The sequence below is a fragment of the Choloepus didactylus genome, chromosome X (genome assembly GCF_015220235.1).
Source record: "Choloepus didactylus isolate mChoDid1 chromosome X, mChoDid1.pri, whole genome shotgun sequence".
NCBI classification, from domain to species: Eukaryota; Metazoa; Chordata; class Mammalia; order Pilosa; family Megalonychidae; genus Choloepus; species Choloepus didactylus.
Window position 1 is genome coordinate 163,729,711 of NC_051334.1, and position 15,699 is coordinate 163,745,409.

Below are 15,699 nucleotides of genomic sequence, written 5' to 3' on the forward strand. Positions count from 1 at the left end.
AACAAAACAAAAAACCAAACCATAAAACCTCTGTCAACCTGGGGACAAGTCTTGGAACAAGTATTGCCCATCATGGTATCCCACATAGGTCAGAAATGTCTGGACCTTTATGCCTCTACCTTATTAGTCACCAATTAAGAGCTGTCCCAGGAAGAATGTGACTTGGAATGATGTGACTCTCTGCATCTGGGGAAGATCCTGAAACAGCTGACAGCTGGAAGCTGTCTGCCAACTGCACTACCCGTAGATGTTGGGGTTGGTGGATGTATACATGACTGTCTTTGGCAGTGGGTATACATATTTGTCAAAACTCATTGAATTCTCTGAGACACCTGAAACTCAGAGCTAGAGCTCGGCAGATATGAATGTCAGTATTAGTGCATACAGCCACTGTCAAAAAAAAAAAAAAAAGCTGAAAAAGAGCCCAGACTTCAATTAGTGATATGAATGAAGCAGGTCTGGTTAAGACCAGGGCAAGCCAGGCCAAAGGATAAAGGTTGAAACTGATTGTGTTTTAAAACTTCAACTTTCATATGAGACCAAGGGAATAGATATCTATTTGGTACAGGATCTAAATTTTCTAAACAGTACAACTCTACAGTCAATTTGTTCAAACACCACAATTGCATGGAACTTTGAATAGGAAGTGAGATACGGTAGGTTAGTATAGGCTGGAGTGAAATAGTGACACATCCTAGAGTAATTTGGGCAGATAATAAAAAATCTATTTACAGCCTCCCCCTCCCCAGCCCCGAGGATCTGGGGGAAGGTGCGGATGTGTTGGACTTCCTCACCTGGACTGGTGTTGATGTTGTCACAAACATTGGGGCTGGCGGTTTGATGTGCTGAGCCCTCGAGCATGGGACTTGCCCTTATGAAGCTCATTACCACAAAGGAGAGTCTAAACTTGTATGTAATGGTGCCTAAGAGTCTCCCCCTGAGTACCTCTTTGTTGCTCAGATGTGGCCCTCTCTCTCTCTAACTGAGCCATCTCGGCAGGTGAACTCGCTGCCCTCTCCCCTACGTGGGACCCGACTCCCAGGGGTGTAAATCTCCCTGGCAATGCAGAGTATGACTCCCGGGGATGAATGTGGACCCGGCATCGTGGGACTGAGAGTATCTTCTTGACCAAAAGGGGGATGCAAAATGAGATGAAATAGTTTCAGTGTCTGAGAGATTCCAAACGGAGTCGAGAGGTCACTCTGGTGGACATTCTTATGCACTATATAGATAACACCTCTTAGGCTTTAATGTATTGGAATAGCTAGAAGTAAATACCTGAAACTACCAAACTCCAACCCAGAAGTCTGGACTCCTGAAGACAATTATAGAATAATGTAGATTACAAGGGGTGACAGTGTGATTGTGAAGACCTTGTGGATCACACCCCCTTTATCTAGTGTATGGATGAGTGGAGGAATGGGGATAAAAACTAAAGGACAAATGGGGTGGGATGGGGGGATGATTTGGGTGTTCTTTTTTCACTTTTATTTTTTATTCTTGTTCTGGTTCTTTCTGATGTAAGGAAAATGTTCAGAGATAGATTGTGGTGATGAACGCATAACTATGTTATCATACTATGGACAGTGGATTGTATATCATGGATGATTGTATGGTGTGTGAATGTATTTCAATAAAACTGAATTTAATAAAAAAAAACTCATTGAATTGTATTTTAAAGTGCATGCATTTTATTGTTCTTAAATTATTCCTTAAAGAGTTTTTAAAAAGGAAGGAATGTTGAGCAAATGAGATGGAAAACATGTATGCCAAATCTAAGCAAAATTTTGCATATAAAATATAATTATATGTAATTTATTCATCTAAAAATGAACAGAACTAAAACATAGGACCATTATGGCATGTAAGTTGTTGTTGGATGCAATGAAGGGTATGCTTGGTGTTAAAGTATACTGAGAGCTATGTATTGTTTGGGATGGAGATAAAGGTATTTTTTTCACTGTGTTATGAAATAAAATTTAATGACAATCTCTTGAAGAACACTATATGATGCATAAATTCCAAATCAGAGACAAAAGAATGGAATCTGAAAGAGAACAAAATACAATAATTATACTGTAACTTATTCAGTTTAGAAAGAGAGAGAAAGAAAATGAATGAGAGAAATAGGAAATGAGAAAGAAGTATAAAAAGTACAAACAGAAATCAAACTGTGAGATGATACAGACAATTCCAACTATATTGATAGTCTTATAAAGTGAATTCTTCAGAGAAGGGTTGAAATAATAGGTTAATAAAATATATACCAGGGTGGCAGTGGGAAGAGATATGCTAGGTGAACAGTAGATAAAAAGAAACCACAGCTATCTATATTACTAGAAAATAAAAAAGACTTTAAGACAAAAAAGCATTATGTATGGAGAAAGTTACCACATGATAAAAGGCTAAATTCACTAGAAATATGTAGCAAATATAAACTTGTTTACATATATACATAATCTCAAAATATATAAAGGCAAAAATAGCATACATACAAGGGGCAAAGTGATAAATCCATTATCATGGAAGGAGATTTCAACAGAACTTTCCCAAATTTTGATAGATCTATCATCTAAAAATTAATGAAACAGAATATCTGATTGTATCTACAATTACCAAACTTAAACACTTGAACATATATAAAATTTAACACCCCCAAATTTAAAAAATTCCCATTATTCTCAAGCACTGAAATACTATTTATAAAGTTTATATCATACTAGGCCATGAAATAAGTCTCAGAAAATTTCAAGAAACTATTATTTTAAAGATCATGTTTGACCATGTTTTAGTTTCCTTGGATGCTCAAAGTAAATACCATGAAATGGGTTGGGTTGAACAATGTGAATTTAGTAGCCTACAGTTTTAAGGCCAAGAAAATGTCCAAATCAGGGCATCATCAAGGTGTTGCCTTCTTCCCAAAGACTGGCTGCTGGTGATCCTTGGCTCCTCTGCCACATGGCAAGGCACATGGCAGTGTCTGCTGGTCTCTTCCTTCTGTTCCAGGTTTTGTGGCTTTCAATTTCTTGCTTCCATGGCTTTTTTTCTGTCTCTCTGTATATTCAGTCCATTTATAAGTGACTCCAGTAATAGGATTAAGAGCCATCCTGAATGAGGTTGATTACACCTTAACTGAAGTAGCCTCATCAAACTTCCTACTTATAATGGGTCTATACCCACAGGAATGGATTAAATTTAGAGCATGTTTTTCTGGGGTACTCACAGCTTCAAACCACCACAGACCACAATACAATTAAGTTATATTTCAATTTAAAAATCCACATAAATTTCAAAATTTAAAAACATGTCTTTAATAAGATACATATTAAAAGGAAGAATCATATTTGAAATGATTTTTTAAATCTTAGAACTAAATTACAATGAGAATTCTATATATAAAAATTTATAGGATGAAGCAAAAGCAGTATTTAAAGGGAGAATTACAGTCTTACATGTTTCTATTATAAAAGGAAAAAAGCTGGAAATCAAGGAGTTATGCACCTAAATTAAAAATTAGAAAAAAAAAAGAGAAAGCTAAAAGAAAGTACAAGGGAGAAAATCATAAAGAAATGAGAAGAATTTAATAAAATAGAAATCAAGGTAAAATAGAGAAGATATATAAAACTAAATTTGGTTCATTGAAAAGACTAACAAAATAGACAAGCTGTCTTGAAATTGATCAAGAAGAAAAAGAGAAGGCCCAAATAAACAATATCGAGAGTGAGAAAAGGACATAGTTAAAATGCTATGGCAATGAATATTTGTGAATAATTTTATGCCATTACATTTGAACATTTAGATGAATGAAAATCCTGGAAAATTGTAAACCAAAATGAAGCAAGAAGACTAAACAGTCCCTTAGAATTGAAGAAATTAAAACAGTAGTTAAATCATTTCAATGTAGGAAACACTAAGACCAGAAATTATTAAAGATGAGTTGTATCAAATTTCAGAGAATACATCATTCCAGTCTTGCAGAAACTCTTCCAGAGAATTAAAAAAAGAGGAGTATACCCTGATCATTCTATGAGGCTAGTAAAATTTTCTTTAAAAAATTAGACAAGGAGACTATAAGAAAAGACGTTTACAAGCAAATATTTACTTTCCAACATAGACAAAATAATCTTAAAGTGAGTGGTAATGTTCCAGTTTGCTAATGCTGCTGTTTTGCAAAACACCAGAAATGGATTGGCTTTTCTAAAGGGGGTTTATTTGGCCACAAAGTTACAGTCTCAAGGCCATAAAGTGTTCCAGGAAAGGCATCAACAATCGGTTACATTCACTGAAGGATGGCCATTGGCATCCATAAAACCTTTGTTAGCTCAGAAGGCACATGGCTGGTGTCTGCTTGCTCACAGGTTGCATTTCAAAATGGCATTCTCAAAAATTTGCTCTTGGGGCATTTTGTCCTCTCTTAGCTGTAGCTCCTCCTCAAAATGTCACACTCAGTTGCTCTCTGTTCCTTCTGTCTGCGAGTTCTTTATATGGCTCCAGTGATTTAATTCAGACCCACCCTGAATGGATGGGGTAACACCTCTATGGAAATTATCCAATCAAAGGTCTTGTCCACAGTTGATTGAGTCACATCTCCATGGAAACACTCAATCAATAGGTTCCAAACTAATCAACACTAATATGTCTGCCCCCACAAGATTGCATTAAAGAATATGGCTTTTTCTGGGGGACATAATATATACAAACTAGCACAGGTAGTAAACCATATTCAACAGGATGCACAGAAAAGATACTTCATCATGAACATGTTGGTATATGTCTGGGAATCAAGTATAATTTAAAATAATAAAATATATCAATGGAATCCACCACATTTACAGATTAAAAGAAAATTGATAATTTCACCAGAAATGATAATACATTTTATGAAATTAAGCACCTAGAAGCACTGCTAGATGGGTGGAATAAAGACTTCTGAAAATACACTCCTCCATAAAAGCAACAAAAACTGACAGAAATGGTCAAAATCAACTGTTTCAAAATTCTAGAAGTTAGGCAAATGCTTATGACATCCCAAGGAGATTTTATTTTTAAAAAGGACTGAATCTCAGTAAGAACAGCAAGCTTTGTGGTGTTTTTATGACTTTTTAATTTTGAAATACTTTCAAACTTACAGGTGAATTACAAAAATAACACAAAACCCACACATAGAATTCCTACATACCCCTCCAGATATCCAAATCCACCAAATTTAAGATTTTCTTTGCTTTATCATTCTATCTATCTTCTATCCATCTATCTATTTATCAATCCATTTTCTGGAATGTGAGTGTAAGTTGTAACCATCATCCTCCTTGAACACTTAATATGTACATGTACATTTCCTAAGAACAAGGATATTCACTTACATAACCATCTTAAGTGCAGTTAGCAAATTCAAGATATTTGACATTGACATAAAGCTTACAGTCTACATTCCAATATTTTCATATGTTCCAATGTCCCTGATCCTTCCCTGATAGATTCTATCCAAAATCGTGTATCACACTTGATTGTCATTGTTTTTACAAATACTCATTTTTTAAAATTGTGGGAATATATATACAACAGTTTTGTGGTGTTTTAATTTGCCCTATTTCCATCTCTCTTTCTCCAGTTCCACAACAGTCTTAAAAACCAACAGCATAATAATTGTTGTACCAGAAAAACAGAAGTTGAGTAATCACTGAAAGAGGCAGAATAGATTTGGAGCTCCCAAAATTCCTCATTGTCAGAGAATTGTTGATATTCAATGTGTTGGACAGGTCCTTCAAAACTTCCATCCTTGGGGACTTGTCTTTATTTGACCTCATTAAAACCTCACAGAGTGATAGACTTCCAGGGAAGATGGCAGAGGAGGGAGCTCCAGGACTCAATCCCCCCACCAAAACAACTATTAAACAGGCAGGAACTGTCTAAAACAACTATTTTGAAACTCCAGAGGCCAGAAGAACACCCTACTGCATCCAGGGAAGAGCAGGAGGCTGCAAATAAATTATGGTAAAGAACTGTAAGTTGCTCTCTCCACATGGTAGCCACTGGTGCCCACTCCCCACTCTCAAGCAGGCTATGGCAGGGTCCAATCTCTGGCCAGCTGCTGGTGACAGAAAGGGATGTAAAAATCCTCTTCCTCAATAACAGTGGTGGGCATGGCCAGCTGCTGATCACAACTTCTGATTAGCCAATTCAGATTGCTGGGTCCTGGCCCAGAGGGCAGCTAGTGTTTCAACCCACCCTGACAAAGGTGGCAGCAGCCATTGTTTAACCTCACCTGGCAAAAGCAGTGGCAGTCATTGTGTCAAACCTTCTTGGAGAGGGGCAAATGCAATGGAGATTTAAAGATACAGCACATCCTCAGAGCTTCAGGGGACAGTTAGCTGAAGGGTTGCATTTGCTGGGCAGGGAAGGAAAGCTCAGATTTTGGGATCCATTGGAGAAACTTTTGGAACCCTTCCTGTACCCTCCTCAGGGCACTTTGGAGCCAGTGAGTGCACCCTTCATGAGTCCCTGGCCCTGATTTGGCTAGCAAAGACTGACTTGGGAAAGACCTCTCTGGGGTGACCCACTTTGAAGAATGTGCCTTCCAAGAAAAAGCAGCTAGAGACAATCAAAGGAGTATAAAAATCTATAGCGGGGAACAATCTGGGACAAAGGCCTGCCAGTGTAAAATACCCAAGGGAGGAAGGTATGTCTCATGGGAAACAGAGGGGCCAACCAAACTCCTGTATACAGGGTGTTTCAATTTGCTAATGCTGCTGTTATGCAGAATACCAGAAATGGATTGCCTTTCATAAAGGGGGTTTATTAGGTTACAAATTTACAGTTCTAAGGCCATTGAAGTGTCCAACTCAGGCATCAACAAGAGGATACCTTCACTGAAGAAAGGCCGATGGCATTCGAAACACCTCTGTCAGCTGGGAAGACACATGGCTGGCATCTACTGGTCCTTTGCTACCAGGTTGCATTTCAAAATGGCTTTCTCCAAAATGTTTCTGGGCTTCTGTCTCTCTTAGCATCTCTCAGCTCTCTGCTTGGTTCTCCTGGGGCATTTCTCTCTAAGCATCTGGGAGTCCTTTCTTAGTTTCTCTGGGGCAATCTCTGGGCTTCATCTCTTAGCTTAGCATCTCCAAACATCCTTCCAGCTGCATCTCCCAGCATCTCCAAGCATCTGGGTCTGTGTCAGCTCTTAGCTTCTCCCAAGGGCAAACTCTGGATTACATATCTTAGCGTCTCTCCAAAATTTCTCTCTCAGCTTCTCTTGGGGCATTTTGTCTTCTCTGCTCTCTGTGTGAGCTCTCTTTAAAGGACTCCAGTGATCTATTTAAGACACACCCAGAATAGGTGGGGTCACACCTCCATGAAAATGATCTAATTGAAAGGTCTCACCTACAGTTGGGCAGTCAGATCTCCATGGAAACAACTTAATCAAATGTCCCACAATAATAAAATGACTAATGAGCCTGCCCCCCATAAGATTACATTAAAGATCATGGCTTTTGTGAGGGGCATAATAGATTCAAACCAGCACACAGGGGAACTCCAAAACAACTAACAAGCAAAAGCCCAGGACAAGACAGAAGCCAAGAAAGGGAAAACCCAGAACACTGCATTCACCTTGGGCAAACCTTCCTGATAGAGGGGCTGAAGTTCAAGAAAATCTGTCTCATCACTAACTGGTAATAAAATCAAGAAACAGACATCTCAGGGAGTAAATCCCAGAGTTAACAGTTTTAAATATTAAAATGTACACTGTGCAAAAAATAGAGTGCAAGACAAAAAAACAGGAAATGCTGATCCACTCAAAATAAGAAGATAAAAATGCAGAAAAAACCAATGAAGAAGATGACAATGTGGACATATTGAATAAAGCCTTTTAAAAATTATCTTAAAAATGCTCAAGAAAATGAAGGAAAGTACAGAGAAAGAACTAAAGAATATCAAGAAAGCAATGAATGAGCAATATAGAAATTTTAAAAAGGAACCAAACAGAACTACTGGAGTTAAAGACACTATAATTGAAATGAAAAATGCCCAGGAGGGTTTCCAGAGAAGATTGGAGCTGGTAGAAGAAAGAATCAGGGAACTTGAAGTCAAGACACTTGAAATGAGTCAGGCTGAGCAGCAGAAAGAAAAAAATATATACTAAAAGTGAAAATGGCCTAAGACAGCTCTGGAACACCATCAAACACACCAGTATATGCATTATGGGAGTCACAGAAGGAGAAGAAAGAGAAAGGGGCAAAAGGAATATTTAAAGAAATAGTGACAGAAAACTTTCCAAACTTAACAAAAGATGTGAACATGCATATCCAAGAAGCTCAGAGAACACAAAACAGGATACACATGGAGAAAAATATACCCCATCATATATTGATTACACTATGAAATGCAAAGCATAAGGAGATTGTTCTGAAAGCTTCAAGATAAAAGCAATGTGTGATAAACAAGGGAGTCCAAATTAGATTGAGTACTGATTTCTCATAAGAAAATATGGAAGCAAGAATGCAGTTGGTTTAAATACTTAAAGTGCTGAAAGAAAACAACTGTCTGCCAAGGATTTCAACCTGGTGAGACTGTCTTTCAAAAATGAGGGAAAGATTAAGACATTCCCAGATAAACAAAAACTGAGGGAGTTCATGACCACTAGAGCAGCCTTATAAGCATTGCTAAAGGGAGTTCTTCAGATTGAAAAGTAAGGCATTATATGAAGCTTGTTATTGCAAAGGAGAGGCTAAGCCTACTTATAATTGTGCCCAGAGAACCTCTTTTGTTGCTCAGATGTGGCCACTCTCTCAAGTCAACTTGGCAGGTAAACTCACTGCCCTCCACCCTACATGGGACATGACTCTCAGGGATGTAAATCTCCCTAGCAACATGGGACATGACTCCCAGGGATAAGTCTAGGCCTGGCATCATGGGATTGAGAAAGCCTTCTTGACCAAAAGGAGGAAGACAAATGAAACAAAGTTTCAGTGGCTGAGAGATTTCAAATAGAGTTGAGAGATATCCCTTTTTAATTTTTAGTGTATTGGAATAGCTACAAAGAAATACCTGAAAATGTTGAACTGCAACCCAGTAGCTTGAGTTTTGAAGATGATTGTACAGCTATGTAGCTTATATGATTGGACTTTGTGATCATGAAAACCTTGTGGCTCACACTTCCTTTATCCAGTGTATGGGCAGATGAGTAGAAAAAATGGGAAAAAAAGTAAATGAATAATAGGGGGATGGGAGATGGGATGTTCTGGGTGTTCTTCTTTACTTGCATTTTTATTCTTGTTTTTATTTTGTATTTTTTTTTTTTAGAGTAATGAAACTGTTCAAAAATTGATTTGGTGAGGAATGCACAACTATATGATGATACTGTGAACAATTGCACACTGTGGATGATCATAGAGTATATGAATATATCAATAAAACTGAATTAAAAATTTAAAAAAGTAAAAAGTAAAAGATAAAAAGTATAGTAGAACAAAAGCAAAAACATAAGTCATTAGACAGTAGTTTAAAGCAGCATAGTAAATAAAGAACTACAGTAAAGGTAACTATTTGGGTAATTATAAATGCCAGTACTATTGTACTATATTGTTTGGTATGCTATGCCACTTCTTACTTCCTATAGGTCAAAAATGCATATGTATAAAATGAATGGTAAATATAGGGTTTTGGATATAGCATGTACACAGATAAAAGTGGTAACAAGTACAAAAAATGGTGGGGGGGACTGAGGGGTATAGGAAAAGTATATGTGCATGCTATTGAAGTTAAGTTGGTTTCAAACCAAATATGATTGCTATATATTTGGGATGTTAAATTTTAACCCCATGGTAACCACAAGGAAAATAAATGAAAACTATATCCAAATAGAAGTGAGAGGCACTCAATATGGTACAACACAAAATGCAAATAAATATAAAAGTAGTCTTTAAAGGAAGTGAGGAACAAAAATATATGAAACTTACAAAGGCAAAATGGCAGAAGTCCTGTACCATAAGTAGTGACTTTAAATGTAAATGGATTTAAACTATCCAGTCAAAATGCAGAAATTGCCAGAATGTATCAAAAAGCATGGCCCAACTATAATCTGTCTGCAAGAGACTCACCTTTAAGTCAAAGATAAAAATAGGATGAGTGTGAAAGAATGGAAAAAATATATACCATGCAAGTAGTAACCAAAAAAGAGCAGGGGTGGCTATACTAATAACAGTTAAAATAGACTTTAAGTAAAAAAAATAATTATGAGGGGGAGTGAGAAAGCAGCTTGGAGTTGGGACTGCCTGGATGTATTGGCTTCAGGATTGGAAGAGGCGTGTGTGGAGAGGTTATCCAATGATACACAGCCAGATAATTTGTAAAGTGAAATTAGGAGAGGAAGAATCTTAGATGTTTATCAGTAGAAGCCTTGGGATGTATTGTCATTGGCTAAGAGAAAAAAAATGACTGCTCTTGAAAGTTTAGAATCCAAAGCCACCCTTATTTCAACTCCAATTATTTCAAATCCAAAGAGCAGGAGATGGAATGGAAACTGAGTAGCCACCTAAATCTGTTGAAGTCACCTCTGGAGCTCAATCTGTAAAGCATCACCACCTTCAGAATCCACAGAAGAAAGCAGCTCCATCAGATAGCCCAGGAGTTCTTCAACTAGGGAAGATTCTTGCAGAAACAGCAATGGAAGTTGAAGCTATCAGAATATTAGTTCCCAAAGGTGCTATAGCCCAAGATATTCCCAATAAAAATGCAAAGTCTCTGTTAAAGTATAAAGGAGAAATCCTTGGTCAGTTAGAAGAAGTTGTAGATGCAAGGAAGCAACTGTCAGAGGTAAAGAGTATATTGGGAAAGCCCAAGAACTCTGAAAGGAGTTTACTACAAAGACAAAGAAGGTCTTTCAAACCAGGTATTAGTACAGACAGAGGTAAACAGAGGTAAAAAGTTACTGGTGCCTTCTGTTGGGGATGATTTTCAGTACCACTTTGAACATCTAGCCTGAGAGAAAAATCAGCTTATTTTAGAAAATGAAGCCTTAGGTCTAAACACAGCTCAGCTTTTACGAACAGTTAGAACATGTGTCAATACAGTGTGATGTATGGCAATGTAAAATTCCTTGCAAGCATGGTTATGGTGGATGAATTAACCAACTCCAGAGCAGTTTTACAGCATCAAAACCATGATGCACAAATTGCTATACAAGATCTCCTGAGTGAACAAGAACATTTTTGTCTGGAAATGATAGCTACCAAGAAATTATTGGAGGAGCTCTTGGTCTCTTTGCAGTGGGGAAGAGAGCACACTTACTACCCTATTGCACAACCATACAGCACAGCAGAGCTAGCATTAACAAATCACAAACTGGCAAAAGAAGTGAATTCTCATCTGCTGGGAAATGTTGGCACTAATAGTCAAAAAAAAAAAAAAAAAAAAAAAAAAAAACATACTACCCACAGTTGAATTCTGCAGTGCCCCAGCTGAAAACATGGCTGAAATGATTCTATGCATTTTGGATCCAGTTACCTCTACAGAAAACTCACCTTATAGTCCATTTTATGAGTCTTCACCAACCACCTTACTCGCTACAAAGAACAATATTTGATGATTTCATCCCTATACTAGATATGAAAATATAGCTTTCAATTACTGCAATCACTTCCAGGGAGAACTTGTTGTCTTTAACATTCAGTATGTTAGAGGCATGCTACAGGCACTCACTTATAACCTAAGAGTCATTATTATTTGGGAGCTGGGGTTCTTGTAGTGCTGGAAGGTAATACCACTTTCTATTTAAATAATATATTTGCCCAGATGTTTCATGTACTGAACTCCAGATTACCCTTTCTTAATAAATATCTCAGGGTAAGAAGAGCATGTAACTTTGTAAATATATTTAGAATAGTGAATATTTTCCAGGCAATATGCTATGCTTTTCCTAAAGGACTCTAAAAGAGAAAGATTCTACCTTTCCCTTAGACTCTAAATTATTTATTTATCTTGCTGGATATTTTATATGAGCACATTTAATTTTTGTGCTCTAAGCAGAGATCAGCAAACCAAGAGCTCCTCCAATAATTTCTTGGTAGCTATCGTTTCCCCACTCAGGAGATCTTTTATAGCAATCTGTGCATTATGGTTTTGATGCTGTAAAACTGCTCTGGAGTTGGTTAATTCATCTGGATCAAATATGGCCACACCCATTCATTTAATATTATCTGTGACTGCTTTTGTGCTACAGTAGCAGAGTTGACTAGATGCAACAGAACTTGTATGGCCTGCAAAGCCTAAAATATTTACTATCTGGCTCTTTACAGAAAAGGCTTTCTGACTCCTACTCTAAAGTAATAATTGATGGGATGAGTTTTCTTTCCCTTTTTTGGTGAATTTTGGGGGGCTACAAAGGTGGCTTCGGGTAATACTAAAGGAAAAGAGACAAATCTTTAAAAAATAAATGCTATCTATTAGGAAAAGAAAAGAATATTTTATAGACAAATTAGCAAGTGCTTCAGCAAAACATGTTCTCATGTTAATTTTGTGTCTGGGCATGGCAGTTTGGATATATTATGTCTCCCCAAAAGCCATATTGTTTAATGAAAACTTGGGGGTTAAATGTACTAGTGTTGATTAGGTTGTAACCTTTTGATTGAGTGTATCCATGGAGATGTGACTCAATCAACTGTGGGCAAATGTTTGATTAAATTATTTCCATGGAGATATGGACCCCACCCATTCAGGTGGCTCTTGATTTAATCACTGGGATCTTATAAAAGAGCTCAGAAACAGAAGGAGCTCAGAGAACCTGAGAAGGACATTTGGGGAGAAGCTAAGAGCTGACACTGGTACTGATACTTGGAGATGCTTGGTGACATCTGGAGATACTAGCCAAGAGTTTGCTCTGGAGATGCTAAGAGAGGACCCCAATGCTTTGATGCACAGGAGCTGAAGAAGCTAAGAGAGACCCAGAGACATTTTGGAAAAAGCCATTTTGAAATGCAACCTGGGAGCAAAGGAATAGTAGATGCCAGCCACATGCTTTCCTAGCTGACAAATGTGTTCTGGATGCCATCGGCCATTCTTCAGTGAAGGTATTGTGTTATTCATGCCTTAGTTTGGACACCTTTATGGACTCAGAACTGTAAATTTGTACCTTAATAAATCCCTTTTATAAAAGCCAATCGATTTTTGGTATTTTGCATAATGACAGCATTAGCAAACCAGAACACCAGTGATTCCATATTCCAAATGGATGCAACCTGCCATAAATTAAAGAAGCAGATTCTAACCATTTAGCTCATTTTATAAAACGCAAAACACAATAGAAATATTCAACTTGATTTTTATAAAATATAGTGGAGTGGTAATGTATTAGTTAGGGTTCTCTAGGGAAACAGAATCTACAAGAGATGTCTATAAATATAAGATTTATAAAAGTGTCTCATGCAACTGTGAGTATGCATGAGTCCAAATTCCATAGGGCAGGCAGCAGACTGACAACTCCAATGAAGATGTCCAATGAACTCAGGCAGCAAACTGGCAACTTTGATGAACATGTTCAATGAACTCCTCAGGCAACGAACTGAACTGGCAACTTCAATGAACTCCTCAGGAAATGCTTTGCTGGTCAGCTGAAGAAGAAGTGAAGGTCTTCTATCTGTCTTGCTTAAAAGTCTTCAACTGATTGGATTAAATCCAGCTGATTTCATTCTCTCATTGTGGAAGACATGCCCTTCGTTGATGTAATCAGTCACAGCTGCAGCCAATTGACTGATGTTTTAATAAACCAGCCTTCTGGTTTCTTAACCAGCCACAAATGTCCTTGCGGTAATGATTAGGTCAGTGCTTGCTTGATCAGACACCTGGGTACCTGGCCAAGTTGACACATGAACCTAACCATCACGGGTATGATCTTTCAGGAAAGTGTGCAATTTCAAAGAAAAAATGCTATCCATAAAGTAATATATTACATAATATATAATATTGTTTATTGAGGATGAAGTACCATAAAATGTCCATTTATATGCCTTTAAAAATGTCCCCAAAATAATTTTACCAAATCACTGTAATTGGTTGCAGAAGTACCTATTCTCTATTTCAGTAGAGAAATCTGTAAAAGACAAGTTCAGACCAATAATATATTTTATTGTCAACTTAATGATTTTTTGGATGATTCATCTGGGATATATTTATAAGTTTTAAGTGGCAATAAATTTCTCCACCTTCTTTATTGTGAATTCCCTCCCCCACCAAAATGATGTGCTTTGGTTTCAGTATTCATCTAACTTATACTATTTACAATTGATCTACAGCCTTTTCACTTAGGTATCCTTAGTTTCCTATCTGATGATTATACTTGCTTACATTATATATGTATTTTGCAAATAGGGCTATTTAAATAATACATTATAATAAACATAATATTATAAACAGACTCATGGAAAAAGTAGTCACTTTCTAGTATTATAAAATCAAGTTTTACCTATGGCATCTCAATTTTGCTTTGTACCTTTAAATTTGATAAATGATTTATAAATATTTTAATTTAAATGAGATTATGGATATAAAATGCCTAGCACAGTCATAGCACACAAGACTTCAATAAATGTTGGCTGCTATTATTACTGTACTGAATATACTATATTGAGTATGAATCCTTGAAAATACAAAAATCAAGTATAAAGTTTAAAAAAAACAACTACATGGGACAAAGGTGGTCATTATATTCTGATAAAAGGGATGACTCAACAGGAAGATATGACAATTATAAATATATATGTACCTCATTTCTGGGAAGATGGCAGATTAGGAGAAGCAGGGCAAAATTCTCCTCTGTGAAAAAGATGAGCTAAGGGGCAGAAAGCACTCCAAAACAGTAGTTCCAAGTTGCCATTGTTTGGGCAGGGGCTTCTACAGCACATAGTGGGGCCTCAACTTGAGAGGCAGAGAGACTATTTGAAATGATGGGGTGCATGTGTCTGGACCAGACTGCTGCTGGGGATGGGCAGCTGGAGTCAACTGATGAGTTTGGGAGGGAGCAGCTTTCCAGGACCCATGCACCTTCTCAGTAGTTGGCTGTGGAGATAACCTTTCACAGCCCTGAGGCTGACAGCTTCCATAATGGGGACTGGGAACTGGAGCCAGCTGATGAACACAGAAGGGAGTAGCTTTCCACACCCAGTGCACTCATCTCAGCAGATGGCTGGGGAGATAACCCTTCACAGCCCCATGGCCAAGAGCTCCTGTGCCAGAGACTGGAAATTGGAGCTGGCCACCAAGTGTGGCAGCATACAGCTTTCCAAGCCCATGCACCCATCTCAGCAGTTGGCTGGGGAGATAACCCTTCACAGCCCCACTGCCAAGGGCTCCTGTGAGGGGACTCTGGACTTGTGGTGACTGCATTCACTCTTCTGCCATGGAAGCCTGCAGTGAGCACAGCTGAGAGGCAAGGACACTGTACAGAAACGCCGGGAGCCCTTCCCCAACCCCAGGGACTCACAAGTGCATGATGGATGGGGGACCACAGTGCATTTGAGCTGATGTGTGAAATGTAAGCTCCACAGCCCCAGAGTGGTCCACTTGGAGCTCTGGGAACTGCTGGGAACACTGGCCCTGAAGCAGACTCCCTGCCAAACTTCACAGGGCCTGCCCCCTCCCACAGGGCTGGCACTCCCAAGGGCACACAAAGAACTGGTGTTCTGATTGGATTTCAATCCAGGTTGGACA

At 38.0% G+C, this 15,699-nt stretch overlaps 1 pseudogene; it reads left to right on the forward strand.

Moving 5' to 3' along the window:
- The first annotated feature begins 10,430 nt into the window (after window positions 1–10,430).
- Window positions 10,431–11,743, forward strand: LOC119522445 (annotated as a pseudogene).
- The last annotated feature ends 3,956 nt before the right edge of the window (window positions 11,744–15,699 follow it).